This window comes from Martes martes, assembly GCF_963455335.1.
Source record: "Martes martes genome assembly, chromosome: 11".
Taxonomy (NCBI): domain Eukaryota; kingdom Metazoa; phylum Chordata; class Mammalia; order Carnivora; family Mustelidae; genus Martes; species Martes martes.
Window position 1 is genome coordinate 39572897 of NC_137899.1, and position 15189 is coordinate 39588085.

Consider the following 15189-nt stretch of genomic DNA (forward strand, 5'->3'; position numbering starts at 1 on the left):
TGAATCTTTTGAATCAGAATTTCTGTTCCTGAGGCCCAAGAAACTGCTTTTTTAGCAGACTCCCAGTGTGATCTTCTGTAATTAAAAATTGAGAACTATATAGTCAACTCTCTTTCTTAACATTCTCCCTTATCGTGAGATAGATGACACCAAGGACTTTAAAAGCAAAAGCAGAAGAGATCACATCTGCCATGAAATTTCCAAATACAATCTTTCTAAGTATGTGTTGGTGCATAAACTGATTTGTTTTGACTGATTTTATCAGTGGGGCCAATCCACAAAACAGCCATGTCAATCAAAAAGTCATTTCCTTTTGTTTGTGTTTTAACATTCACCAGCCTGGGGCTTTTCACAGACAAAGGTTACCTGATTACATTACTGTAGCAGGCGGTTGGGTGGCTTCTGTAGGAGCCAAACTGGAGACATCCATCAGAGAACTTTTCAGTGGGCAGGTCAGTGCTTAATGAAAGTGTCAGCAGCTTTCACAGAAAAGTTTATCTTGATTCCTGTTAACACTCTGGATAATAAACTTCACACTTTCTCTGATAAATGGTCTTTCTTAATTTTTAAGTAGGCAAAGGTAATCAAGTCTTAGAGGACCAAGTGTACTTTTTGGAGAGTGGAAAGGGGCATCCAGAAACTCTTTTTGAAAGAAAGTAAAGTGAAAAGTGGAGTGTGCTAGGGCTTGAAACATGGCTCCCAGAATCAGAGAGGCTCCAATCCTGCTCTCACCCTTACTCTGCCAATTCAGGCAACTTTTCAGTGTAGCCAAGCCATAGTTTTCTCATTTGTATAAGGAAGGAAATAATAACATTTATTGCATGTTATGTACTGTTATATATGTCTAATCCTGAGCAATTGACATGTTCTAACTCATGGAGTCCTCACAATAACACTGTAAAAGGAGATGATGATATGACCCCTATCTTACAGAGAACTGTGAGCCAGAACTCTAACAGGGGCATAGAAAACAACTTCACAGAGTTTTGGGGAGCATTAACTGGTAATATTTTGAATGCTTAGCGTAGAGTCTGAAACTTATAAATGCTAAATAGAGATGACTATTAATCTGAATTCATTATATTCACTTTTTTTTCTTTTTAAACCTTCTACAATAGTAATTTCAAAATTCATAGCCTCTTTGGTCTGGACCCTTGGGCCAACAAGTTAATTAGGATGTATTGTTTGAATGTATACATAGCGCTCCTTCTTCACACTTCAAAAAGGGAGTCCATTGGGTTTCTAACATTGGTTCCAGGAGATACACTCTTTATTTCCTCAGTATGCGATTCTGAAGAATTATACTGGGCAGGGCCAGAAAGCACATACTACCAAGGAGAGGTTTTTTCCAAAATATTACTAATCAGTCATTTTGATTACTTCCAAGGAACACATAGTAGGTGCTTTGGCTGGATTGATGCATCTTGGATAATTGATCCAAATGTGAGTTCCAGTGGTTGGTTGCCTGTAGAAAGGTAGGGCAGGAGGCAGTGTGGTGTAGGGAAGAAGCCAAATTTCTGTCAGATACTGGGGAGAAGAGACAGACCTGGAGCTGGATCCTGAGCTTTTTCCCTCCACCTAAGAATTGTGTGATCTTGGGCAAGCTATACCAAGTACTTAAATTAGAAGTAACTCGTAGGGCTATTTTGAGAAAATAAACAGGCGAAGTTGTAGAGAGCTCCTAGCATGCTTTCTGTCACATAACAAGTACTCAGTAAATAAAACTGGAGTATCAGGATTGTTTATATTATTAACACTACCTACCAATAATGTTTTAGACACTCTGGATACGATAAGTGGCCAATCTTATGACTGGGGAGCCAGTACAGACAGAGATTACAAAGTTATGAATTCTAGTTAGGCTAGAGTATGACTGAGTAGCATACAAAAATAACTGATTTGGAAGGCCGTAATCATTTCTTATTTTCTTTCACTGAACCAGTAAATGCTGAGGCTTTTGGAAATGAGAAAGAAGGGGCTGGGTCACTGATACAGTACTGCTTAGGTGTCTTGGTAGGGAGTCTTTTTGAGAGCACCTACATAAATTCCTTCAGAATGGGAAGGCAATGGAAGCTGTGGCCCTAAAAGTTGTGGGAGCTTGTTCTCAGCCTCCTGAAATCTAAGGGTGTTGACAGAACCACAAAAGGCATGCCTGTGTGGTGGTATTATGGGGACTAGGCTCTAGAACAAAGGTTTCCAGTCTTCGCAGTGGTGCCAGGCCCCACGTCTGCCATAAAATAGAGGAATGGCCAGACCTAAATGGGCCTTCTGACTTATACATACAGTGGATTTCTCAGTGCTAACCTGTATGGATTGAAAACCTACAATGACTTCCTGATACTTTCAGGCTTTGTAGACTTGACCCTCACCCATGATACAACCAACCACTCTTGTAACCGTGGGGAGTGGTTGGTCTCTGATGGTCTAACATGGTCTCTGATTATATGTCCTGCCTGGGGAGTTGTGGAATGAACAAAAGATATATAATATTACTTGCACACCCAAGTGTAGAGTAAGATTTTTATTTTCTACATATTTATTCAATTGTTGAGATCTGTTGTTGAAATCAGAAGGAGATATTGAAGGTAGAGTAAAAGTTGCACTATTTATTCCTTCTGCCTTCTACCTTCATGGAAAGCTCCATTGTGTCTCATCTGACACCAGAGACCTATGTGCTCCTGCCTGAAATGCAGGTATAGAACCCAGTTGTACCTCTAGCACAGTGGTTCTCAAACTTCAGCAGGCATCAGAATTAGCTGGAGGGCTTATTAAAACAAAGGCTGCTGGGCTTCACTCTCAGAGTTTCTAATCTAGTAAGTCTAATGTTGCCAGAGAATTTTATTTCTAACGAGTTCCTAGGTAATGCTGATCTTGTTTCTTCAGGGACTCCACTTGGAAAACCAGACCTATGGAAGATAACATAGGCTGGGTTTGAGTTTTCATTCAACCTAATTTTTAGAGGAAATTTATTTCTTATGTAGCATGAATTTACATTTTTGCTTTATAGCACTGTCCCCTACACCCACCCTCCATGTTCTCCACTACACATAATTGTGCAAGTTGGTTTTCAGAGTTTTCTATTTTTAATGCCTATTATTCACTTCAGGTTTATGACAGCACTAGATAAAATTATGGTGCTTTTCTTTCACTTTTTAATGCTTTTTTACTGTTAAAAAGGAACTCTGAACTTGTTCTTTAGTAGCCATAAGTATTATACATTGAACTTGAGAGTTCTAGGTTCTGAACAGGGTAGGAAAGAGACTGGAATTTGTAAGATATAAATACCTATCTGTCGGTCTGTCTATCTATCTATCTATATATATATAACTTGTACAAAGCCATCATTTTATTTTTTTCAAATACAACCTACCCAAGTCTCTTATCTGAGTTGGTTTTAAAAAGCTATTTTGTGTGAAAAATTGTATCCAATTTTTTTCTTGCACCCTGTAGATATTCTTTCATGGACTGATGAACAGAGTATAAAATCTGTTATAGAAATTAAATAGTGTAGTGGGTGAAAGCATGGGCTTTGCTGACAGATATACCTCGGTTTGAATTTCAGCTCTGTCCCTTCGTAAGGGTGACCTCAGGCAAGTCAATTTTTCCTCTTTGAACCTCAGTTTTTTTTATCAAGTAACAGAGATAATGCGTTCTCTCTGGCTTATTGTGAGGGCTGATTTAGATGATGTGAGTACTAAGCATTCTATTATTTCTTAAAGATGGTCCTTTTCTCAAACCATTTTACACCCCCCCCAACACTCTAGTTTATAGCTTAAGAAGAAGAAGCTCTGTGGAAAATTAAAGAAAAAAATTCATTTCCATATACTAGATATTAGGAGAAGGTACTATTATCAAACTACATGGTTTTTACTTGTTATGATAGAATAACTATGTTTGCTTAGTGTTTTCTCTTTTTTCAGTGGTGTTCGCCTGAATCAACATTAGCTAAGAGAATTCACATAGTTCAAATAAATACCAGAGGGCTGGAGAGGACTTTTCTCCAGCCAAGTAGATCATGTTGGAATGCTGAGTTAACATTTATACACATGAAAACATTTGGATAATATCTCTTGCTGCCAACATAGGATATTCATGGTCTGAAAGTATTTGCAGCTTAGATGAGACAAACCTGAAGAGAATATAATACATATATATATGTGTATATTTATATGAATATAGTGAAAAAATACTGTATACACACACACACATATATACACACACACACAGTGAAATCATTAGTGCCAATTTTTATCAGCGTTTTAATCTTTTACATGCATTTTATAGCATTGTACCTCTCAGGCTTTAATTCCAGGTCATGTGAACCTAAATGAATCTGTTCAGATGGGTTATAGCCAACAAAAGAAAATGATGCCAGTTAATTTATGACAAAACCAGATGTGTGTGTTGGGAGGGGCAAAGATGAAATTGGTTGGCAGGCTATAGAGTAGCTCACAAAATTAAAGAAGGTAGTTGACCAGGCCAGGAGGGAACATGAAGCAGAAGAGCTCAGACATCCTAATGAGCAGGCTAACTTTCTCCTGAGCACCACCAGCTTCTCCATCTGTGAATCATTCTGCTGGAGAGATAAGGGTCCATCCACCTTGCATAGCTTGGGTCAAGTACTCATCTGTAGTTAGGGGAGGGCAGGGAACGTTGATTGACAGTCCCACATATGCTGTGGCACACAATTTCTAGTGGTGAGGGGGACTACACCTCCCCCCCAAATAGCCTGCTTTTACCACACATAAAAGGAATTGATGCAAAAAGAAGTGTAGCTTATTGGTACAAAAAAACCCCTATAAATGTATTTGTTTACATTAGTTGATATAGCATGTTCATTCAGCCTGAAAGAAGAGATGCCATAGGCTTAGAATAACAGCTAAAAATATCTTAAAAATATACATTTGATCAACTTATCCAAATTCATAAGCCATCATGCTATATACATTGCATTATCTAAAAGTTAATATTTAATGTAAATATCCAAGATGGCAAGATAAAACTCATTAAATGGAATAATGTTCATTTGAAAGGTTAACTTATTCATACCAAGTGCAATGGCTATTTTGGTATTTACTTCTAATAGCAGCAGCAATAAAAACTTTGGCAATGCTGTTAATTTATTGAAGGCTATAGCTAGTAAATATTTAATACAGCCCCAAACATTTTAATCTCCTTTCCATTAATATTTTACCTAACAGTTTCTCTCTCATATAATCAATTTAATATTTTTAATGCTTCATATTTTAATTGGTCTTCAATTTGGAAAGATGGAATAGGAATTTAAGCTTAAGATATGAAATTGTATCTACAAGCTAAAGAAAAAGTTAAAAATATGTAAAACCCTTAGGAAATGGAAATGACTCATTCTAAAATGTGTGCCATAAATTTCATATTAAATGAACAGTGAATCATAAATGTTTCTTCTTTCACATCTTTAATATTCAACAATTATGTCTCTCTTTAATATCCTTTGGCATTAAATGTAATTGACCCTGGTTGTGTCAATTAGAAGCACTTGTATTATTTATGGATTTTTTATGAATTGTCTTTATCAGGTCTGTAGAGCTTTAGGCCACTTGCTTATTCATCACCTTGTTCATCAAATCCTCGTCTTAAAATATGGGGATTTCTGAAATAGCTTTTAATACAATAAAACATCCACTCTTACTCCTATATCATAATGTAGGTGGCAATCATTTTCTATAAAGGACCAAAGAGTAAATATTTTAGGCTTTATAAGTAACATACTGTCTATGTCACTTCTTAGCAACCTTTTAAAAATGTAAAAACTATTCTTAGTTGAATAGCTGTAAGCTGCATATGACCCATAGCCTTAGTTTGCCTACTCCTGTAATGCATCATTTTATGAAAGGTTATATGTCCAAAAGGCTATCAGATACATTTGTATGTTTAGTAATTTTGAATAAACACATAACCACCATTTAAGAAGTGGAACATCATAACCAGTGCCTCAGAATCTTCTCCTGTGCCACTTCCAGAGTTAATATTATCTTTGGACGTTGTCCTAAATTAATGTATTTTTATCTTTTTAGGAAAATTTTTCTTTTAGTTAAATTCCTTTGTAATTTATTCAGCTTGTTAGACAATATTTATTAAGGATGTGTTGTGTTCCAAGCACTCTTCCAGGTCCCAAGGAGCTTATATACTAATGAAGATAAATAATGCATATATAAGGAGTAACAGAAATTCAGTATTAGCTGAAGGTGGGAAATGATGGTGGCTTGAAGATGATCTGGTAAGAATAGGGGTATATTTTTGAAATAGTGCCATGAGACTTACTGATGGATTTAATGTGAAGTGTATAAGAAAGTGAGAAATCAGGGATAACTACAGTTTTGACCACAGAAATTGAGTAGAGAGTAATGCCATTTAAAATATTGAGGAAGAATTTGAGAGAGGCAGATTTTATAGCAAAACTCAATAGTTATGTTTGGGGACATGTTAAGTTTTATGCTTATTCGATACCCAAATGAAAATAGACACTTGGAAATTCAAGTATGCAGCCACAGAACTAGATGAAATTACTCAAGGAAAGAGCAGATAATCCAAGTAGATGAAAAAGGGATGAGGATCCAGGAACAAACCCTGGAAGAGGAAGAGTCAGAGGGAGATTGGCAAAACATGCAAGTCATGTTAGGTAAAACACTAAGTGGGTGTGGAGGGGATCTTGGAAACTTAGGGAAGAAAGGAAACAGTGGTCCACCAAGATTTAAAAAAAAACGCAAAAACTCTTAGAGGTTGAGCAAGATGAACCCATTTTTTTTTTGACCTTGATAATAGCCAGTGCGGAAGAGTGGTGAGGATAGAAACCAAAAACCCAGTTGTATTGCGCTAAGCAGAATGGCAGATGCACCCTTCAAAGGAGTTTGTGGTGAAGGGAGCAAGGAACAAGGAAACAAGGTGATAGCTAAAGGAAGTATGAGTTAAAGGGAACTTTTCAAAAAAATCTAATATGAAATGAGCTTGTGTATAATTTAAAAATGAAAGGACTTCAAGAGATGTTTTAGTGATATCATGCTAGATCTGCACCAGTTATCTATCTCATGTTGTATCACAGATTACTCCAAAACTTACTGGTGTAAAACAAGTATTTATTGTGCTCAAATATTTGTGGGTTGGGAATTTGGATTGGTCTATACAATAGGGATTGGCAAAGATTTTCTGTAAAGGGCCAAAGACCAGATATTTTAGGCTTTGCAAGCCCAGTGGTCACTGCCACAACTATTCAACTCAGTCATTACAACGCGAAAACAGCCATAGATAATAGATGAAATAAAGAAGGTGGGTGTTCCAATAAAACTTTCCTTAAAGAAATAGGTGGTGGGCTGGATTTGACCTGCAGGTCCTCATTTGCAGACTCTGGCCCAGAATGTCTGTGGCCCCACCTTGACAGCTGGCCTGGAATGCTGCCGCTCCTCAGGCGTCTCTTTCTACTTCAGCATGATCTTTCTACATGATCATGGAAACATGGCCACTTCAGGTTAGTTACACTCTTAAAATAGAGCCTTGGGGCTTGAAAGTGAGTGTCCCAGGAAAAACTGGCAGAATCTGCGTGGCTTTTTCTAACCTAGGCTTGTGCCATATTTTGTTTGTTGACATAGTCAGAAAGGTCCACCCAGGTACAAGGAGAGGGAAGGGAAGGAAATGTTTACCTCTTCCTGGGAGGAAAAAGCATTTATGGATATGTTTAAAACCTCCAAACTTTCTAAGAAATAAGCAAAAGGTCAAGCGACTTTTTTTTTTCTAGAAGGGAATTTTGAAATTTCATAATGACTTGGGTGATTTCAAAATGTTGGTTGAAAATGGAACATTGTGGTCACACCATCATTTTAAAAATTTTCTTGGGAATAGCACTGGAGAAGAAAAATGGTTTCTTGTGGAATTCAACTATGATGGTGCTTAACTGCATTCAGACTGCCTGTTTTACAAAAGAAGGACACAGGTAGTTGACCTCATCTTTTGAGTGTGTAGACCTCAAATTACTTGCTATGTTGTGGTTTTGGTTGGACTACTGAACATGAAAATGAATATCTGACTCTTAGAAATTATAAATAAGTTTATTTGGGCATCTGTGGTAGGCCTAATAACGGGCCCAAAAATGTCTGCATGCTGGAAACCTTGAATGATGTTTTCTATGGCCAAAGGAACTTCGCAGATACCATTAAGGATATTGAAATAGAGAAGTTATCCTGGATTATCCAGATGGGCCTTAAGCATAATCACAAGTGCCCTTACATGAGGGAGGCAGGGGGAGACTTGACTAGATGTAGGAGATGTGATGATGAAAACATCACAATGTTTTGGAGCAATGCAAGGAAGAAGCCACAAGCCATGGGTTGTAAGTAACCCCTAGAAAATAGGAAAGCTGAGGAAAGAAATTTTCCCTCAGAGCCTCCAGAAGGAAACTACCCTGCCTACACCCTCACTTTAAGCTAGTGAAACTGACTTCAGACTTCTGGCCTCTAGAATTGTATGAGAATGAATTTGTGTGGTTTTGAGCCATTGAGTTGGTGGTAATATATTACAGCAGTCATGGGAAACTAATGCAGCCTTCTATAAAAGTTCATGAAACATTTGGCTGACACACTTGTTGGCACATGACATAAATTGTATTGAGCTAGGCATTTACCATAAATCTGTGAGAGTTAAAATGAAACTGTAAATGGAGTGCTTGCTCATAGCAGTTGCTCCAAAGATACAAGTCAAACAAGATACCTGTTAAGTAAATGATTAGAAAGTAGGGGACGTGGTATGGTGTGGTGAAACCAGAAGCTGAAACTGGTAAAAGCCGCAGGAAGGAAAAGGCACAATGAAGCAGGGTTGAAACTGGAAAGGCCCCAGGAAACTGAGAATGGAATCTCCCAGGGAGACTGAAGTGCATTATCTCAGGGTCCATTGGAGGCAGGATGACCCAGTACTTGAGCCAAACCCCCACTGTGGGGTGGAAAGATAAGGTGTGACATTTATTCATTCAGTCCTAATGGTGATGTTTATTCATTCAATCCTCATGGCTCACCATGTTCCAAGCATAGGCTCTCTCTAGTCCCCAGGGCACAGAGTAAGGAAGACTGACCTCAACAAATACACAGGAGGTCAGAGTCTTCTTGATTATCCTCACTAACTGAAAATTGTTTCAATTTTTCTTAAATGGCAATATATTAAATGCCAAACACTAGCTTTAATGCTTTAAGGAAATTTTTACATGGTAGCTCTTACAAAGCTAAAGATTAAAGGGGGAAACACTTTCAGGTTCATAATACTTAGGTATTTACAGCATCTTTGTTTACATTACATCAGCTGTCTCTTAGAAGCAGCAAAGCACAAGACCCCATAGCATTGATTCTGAAGCAGGAATGCCTGGGTTTGAATTCCAAATTTGCCATTAGATTGGCGAATTTGGACAAATACTATTTGACTCCCTCATCTGCAAAAAATAATAGCATCTATCACAAATTGTCGTAAGAACTGAAAGGGTTAATAATTGTAAAGCACTAACAGTATCAGGGCATAGTAAGGGCTACATATTGTTGAGTAATGGTATTAAAAACTTTATGACTTTAAGATATTAAAAATTTCATGGATGGAGTTCATAAGAAAGCACATTCATTTGCACTCTGTAAATTGCTTAACTTTTCCAGAGGTTAGCACTTTCCTGCTGGGTATTTTCCACAGTCACTTTCTAAAAGTCCCCATGATGAATTTCTCCTTACCATTCAACAAATGCCGATGGAGCTCCGGCCTGTGAAAACCAGTGAACCCATATGTTGCAAATGAGTGTCAGTAATGGCGATAGTGAGGGTTTCACAATCTGTGAGTGAGAAGAAAGCTCACAAATGCGATCGGAAATGAGGCACTTCTGCCACTTCTAAATCACTTCAGACCCTTTCAGACTATAATAAAGTGCTGGGGATGTGAATCATAGCTTTTGCCTGGGGGTGGAGAGGTGAAAAACTCACTGGCTTTGCTAGTCTGACAGAACTGCATTCAAATCCTGCCCAGTCCTTACTAACTACAAAGCAGGCAACTTAATGAAACTTTCTTAATCAAAAAGGGCCATGTTGGCTGAGTCCTAAAATAAACATATATAAACTCCATAATTTAGCAAAGGATCACTCTCCTTGGCTAAGTAGCAACAGACTGTATGTAGTTTGGGTGTTCAGAAATTGGAGTATCTAGGGATCTAGATACACGCGTTTGTATTTTTCAGTGGAGAAAGGAAAGCAGTGCTACCTTAAGCCTGTTTTTTTTGGAAGCTTTTATTGGCCAAAGCTTTCTGTCTTTACTTTCGTTTAACCTTTTAGAAGTTTATAGCATTCAGGCATTTCCTTTGGCAAATCTGACACATACTAAAGAGAGAGGATGTACTTATTTTTCAGTTTTTCTAGTGAAAGTGGATGTGTAACATAAAAAAGAATGATGACTAGTCAGACAGCACTTTCCAGTAACAAGGTGCCAGGCACCAATTTCAGATTTTATTCCCTGTTTACCTCACCACTGACCCCAGAGGAGGAACTGACTCTGCAAACAGCCAAAATCATAGTCGTTTTCTTCATTTCCTGTGTGACCTTCCCCCTCCCCCCAGTGAATAATCCCATAATCAGTCAGTGTCCGGGGTTTATCTTGTTCCCAAGGAAGCTGAGAGAAAGAGTTTTTTTTTGTCTTTTAAATTTTGGCCTCTTCTTTCTAAAAGAGACAGCTTTTCAGAAAGACTTTCACGGTATCATGTTAGTCATCTAAACATGGTGATTTCACCCTGGATATAAAGGAAAAGGGAAGAGGGCTGAATTTGGATGAATTACTATGGAACACCTCATTTTTTATTACTTCATATATTCAGTGATAAGAATGGTCTGTAAACTGGTGGTACAAATTACTGTTGAACAAGCATTATTATCCATATTTCACAAATAAGAAAAAAAGAGAAAAAGCATAGAGAGGTTAAATGATTTGTCTGTGGTCACAAATCTTGTTAGTAGCCAACTCAGAACAAAAACCTAGAACGTGGGATTGCAAGTTCTAGACTGTTTTTCTTTGCCATTCATTCTTGGTAATTAACATACTCAAAATCTACTTAGAGATATGTGATTACAACAAAATAAATTATTGTTCCTTTTGTTGGGTGAGTTTGTTTTGACCTGGATGTTAAATTTCCCCAAGTCCCAGTGTCTTTTGTTATGTCTATTTTGATTTTTGTTTTCTTTTAACAGTGCTTATGGCTTTTAGACTGTTGATTTGTATTTAGGGAGATAGCTTTAGTAACTACCAAGCAGGAAGTCATCCAGGTGAATCTAGGACATCCTGTGGAACTCAGAAGCAGGGCTAAATAAGCACTTCAAATATGCAAAGAATGGGGGGAGCTTAAAGCAGACCAAGTGATTTGTTTAACTCTTGGTTTTTCCTAAAGGAAGAAGAATCCCACCTTTTTAGACCCAATTTGGATCTCAAGTGTAAGAGTCAGAGATCTATCCTCCCTGCCTCTCTCAGCCTGCTTCTTTCCAAAAGCATACTCTCTCTACCGTAACTCACTCTCTTCCTTATTATATTTTTGTCTTGTTCCATTAAATAAGGGACTTTTCCTTTAGTCTTCTTCTAATATCCCAGGACCAACCAATAGTGATATAAACTGGCAAGTGACCTTGGGTCCAGAGGTCTGGTGGGTCATTCCCTAAGACTAAAGTCAGGATAACTTTGATGCGGCTATTAATCTCCTTTACAGTCCAGGTAAGAGGCTAATGGCACCTCAGAATAGTAGGTGATTAGGAAAGTAAATGAATCTTGGAGAATTCTGAATTCCCAAAGCCACGTCACTGTATTCTTCCATCTCTTTCCTTAAGTCTGTTCCTTGTCAGCGTTACAATAACACTTTCCATTCCACGAAACTAAGACTTGGGAAACAGAACACTGCCTCATTATCTGTGTGGAGGCCGAGAACATTAAGGCCATCGCACCTCAAGTTTAACTGATGTGGGAAACAGAGGCAGAAGAAAATCATTAAAATTCCTTACCTACTGACAAGCCCTTGAAACAGACAGAGTGGCTCTCCCCTGGGGACTTAACTGCCCTCACCTTGAGGTTTTGCTAGGGACAATCCTAGCCTGACCTACCCCGACAGGTCCGACCAGGACCCTGTAAGTCTACTTTAACAATTCCTTTAGGAAACTTTATCTCTAAACCTCCAAGATAGTGTCGAGAATCATTCCCAAGCATATGGCCCACTAATAGACATCTAAAGGGTCTCACGAGAAGATTTTTACTACTGGAAATAAATAACCTTTCTCCCAACAATAGCTAGTCCCTCAAGGTCCTGGAGACCTTGCTTCCAAAATTCCTTAGAGTCTTACATCATCCATAATCCCCTTTGTCCTCACCCACCTACGAGTCCACCCCTACTCTGCCTTTAAAAACTCTGACTGTAATCTGGTTCGGGGTCCAAGTCCCTACTCCGCTGCATGGGGTATACTTGGGCCCAAGCTTAAGCAAGTCACCTCAGGGTCCAAGTCCCTACTCCGCTGTGCTGGGTATACTTGGGTCCAAGCTTAAGCTTGTCAAATAAACCCTCATGTGATTGCATCGGTGCTGGGCTCCTTGGTGGTCTCTCAGACGTGAAAACTCGGGCATAACAATCTGGGGAGACTTTATCTAGTAGAGGTTGTTTAGTATTTTGTTTTGCTTTGTTTTGTTCTGGAATCTGAATTGGGTCGTCACGAGGGGGTGCATGAATGAGTGAGAATGTCATAAATTGTCCTGTGATTCTAAATGATTATGCTAAACTTTCTCAAGGGATCTGAATTCTCCAGGGAAATTTTCCCGGGAATTCTCAATTCGTTTGAGACACAATCCAAAAATGGTGACTTGGATAAGAGAACTCAAGAGCTGCATGCAACTCTGAATGCTCTTCTAGATGCAGCTCTATTCATAGTTTGCTAAAGGTGGTTGATATTTAAAAAATCCCAGTCCCATGATAAGGGTTTTGATTTTGTTTTGACTATTTATAGCTCTTGATATGGAAATTGGGGAATAATCATTTAATAATGAGAGCTTGACTGATAGAAACACACTCTAGAACCTGATTGGTGGAGCCAGAGAGAGATGCCATTTCCTAAGAAACAGATAATAAGGAGATTTAGAAAGCAGTTGCAGAATGAAAAGCAGAGAAGTGATGATGATAATTCAGAAAGAGAGATGTTGGGACTAGAGGCATAGAAGAAGATCTGGATAGTGATTTTAGACATCTAATGATAATGGAAAGGGGATCCATTGGCTGAGAATGAAGGAGTAGCTTAGACTTGATCTGTTTGTACCTACAGACCAATTAGCAAGGACCCAGCTTTCCCAGGGACCAGATTTAAGAGAAATAAAATTGGTTTGGGAGAAAATAAATCTGGCTAATTAACGTATATCCAGCTAAGTTATGCAATTAAGTTGACTATAACTCATTTATTTGAATATATACTTTAGATAATATATACTTTATAGATAATATATTAGTATGTAGTGAGAAAGATCTTGTACTATAAACTGTAGTTATGATTTGAATGACTGGCCTGAGCAGGATGTGAAGGAGGATCACGTATCTCTTGTTTGTAGCCCCCACATCTTCCTAAAAAGAAATAAAATGTCTTAAATCTTGGTTTGCAGTAATGGAAAGGATTCAGAGTAAACAAAGAGTCTCTCCTATCTGAGTAGTGAAGTATTGTTAATTTATTATTAATTTATATCAATGCCTTCTTCTAAAGATGCTATAAATTGAGGACCCTTTAATGAATTTTTTTTCAACCCATGGGTTTTAAAGAGTAAACTGTTACAAATAAAGCTCGATCCTGTTCTTGATGATGTTATGTTTTTAGAATAATTTTTGCAGATAGAGTAGAACATAACTGACCATATTTTCTTTCTCATAAGTTGGATTAATTTTTTAAAATGATAGCAAGAAAAATCATGAAAAGTAGCCCAACCAAATACTCTTTCTTCACTTGATGTCTCATTGCTTGGCAATTTTCTTCACTGTCATTTTTCAGTGGAAAAATACCTGAAATTTATCTACTGAAATTCAGCTGAACAGAGTAGTTTAAAAAGAGCCAATTCAAATGCAATACAGCATTTGTTTCTAATTACCACTTCATCAAGTCCTAGTTACAAATTAAGTCTCTTTTATTTCAATTAACAATTTAATGGTGCTTTAGAGAGATAAAGAATGTTCTAAAAAGAACCCAAACCTCTGATAAAGCACACCCAATTTTCTCCCAAAAGAAAACATGGTAAAGACATCAAGCTATGAGAAGAAGCCTGGGATAAATGGTTTGTGGACTATACTGGGCACCACAGGTAGGAGATGTAGATAAGGTAGATAATGTGGTTTTTTTGTTTGTTTTGTTTGTTTTGTTTGTTTGTTTGCTTTGGAGCGGGGGAGGTTGTTTGTTTTGTTTGCCAGGAACTTCTCTCCTATTCTGCATAAGTTGTCTCTTCTGATATCTTGTATGAGGGAAATACCAGCTAGGCAGCCATGCAACTATCCAACAAATACTTATTGAGCATCTCCTTTGTGCCAGGCACTAAAGTGCCAGGTCATGAGGATTTGGTGATGAGTAAGATCTAGTTCCTTCCCTCAGGAACTTCTCTTGTTTAATGGTAGAGACCGATATATAAACTAATAGTTATAGTGTAATGTGTCTAAGACAATAACCGAAGGAGAAGAGCTATAATGAAGATCGATAAATTCATTTCCTCTAATGTGTCGTATGATTTCGTACAAAGGTTTTTAAATCGACAGAGATATTCTCTCCGCCCCATATCTATCCATCTATCTATCTATCTATCTATCTATCTCTCTCTCTCTCTCTCTCTCTCGTCTCTCTCTCTCTCTCTCTCTCTCTCACACACACACACACACACACACACACAAAGGTTTTTAAATCGACAGAGATATTCTCTCCGCCCCATATCTATCCATCTATCTCTCTCTCTCTCTCTCGCTCTCGCTCTCTCTCTCTCTCTCTCTCTCGTCTCTCTCTCTCTCTCTCTCTCTCTCTCTCACACACACACACACACACACACACATACACACTGCTATGGGTGAAATTTCAGGTATATTTAGTGGAGTTGGTGATATGTAGATACTCATATAGGGAACCACAAACACTAACTCTCCATAGCCCTGAGCTTTTA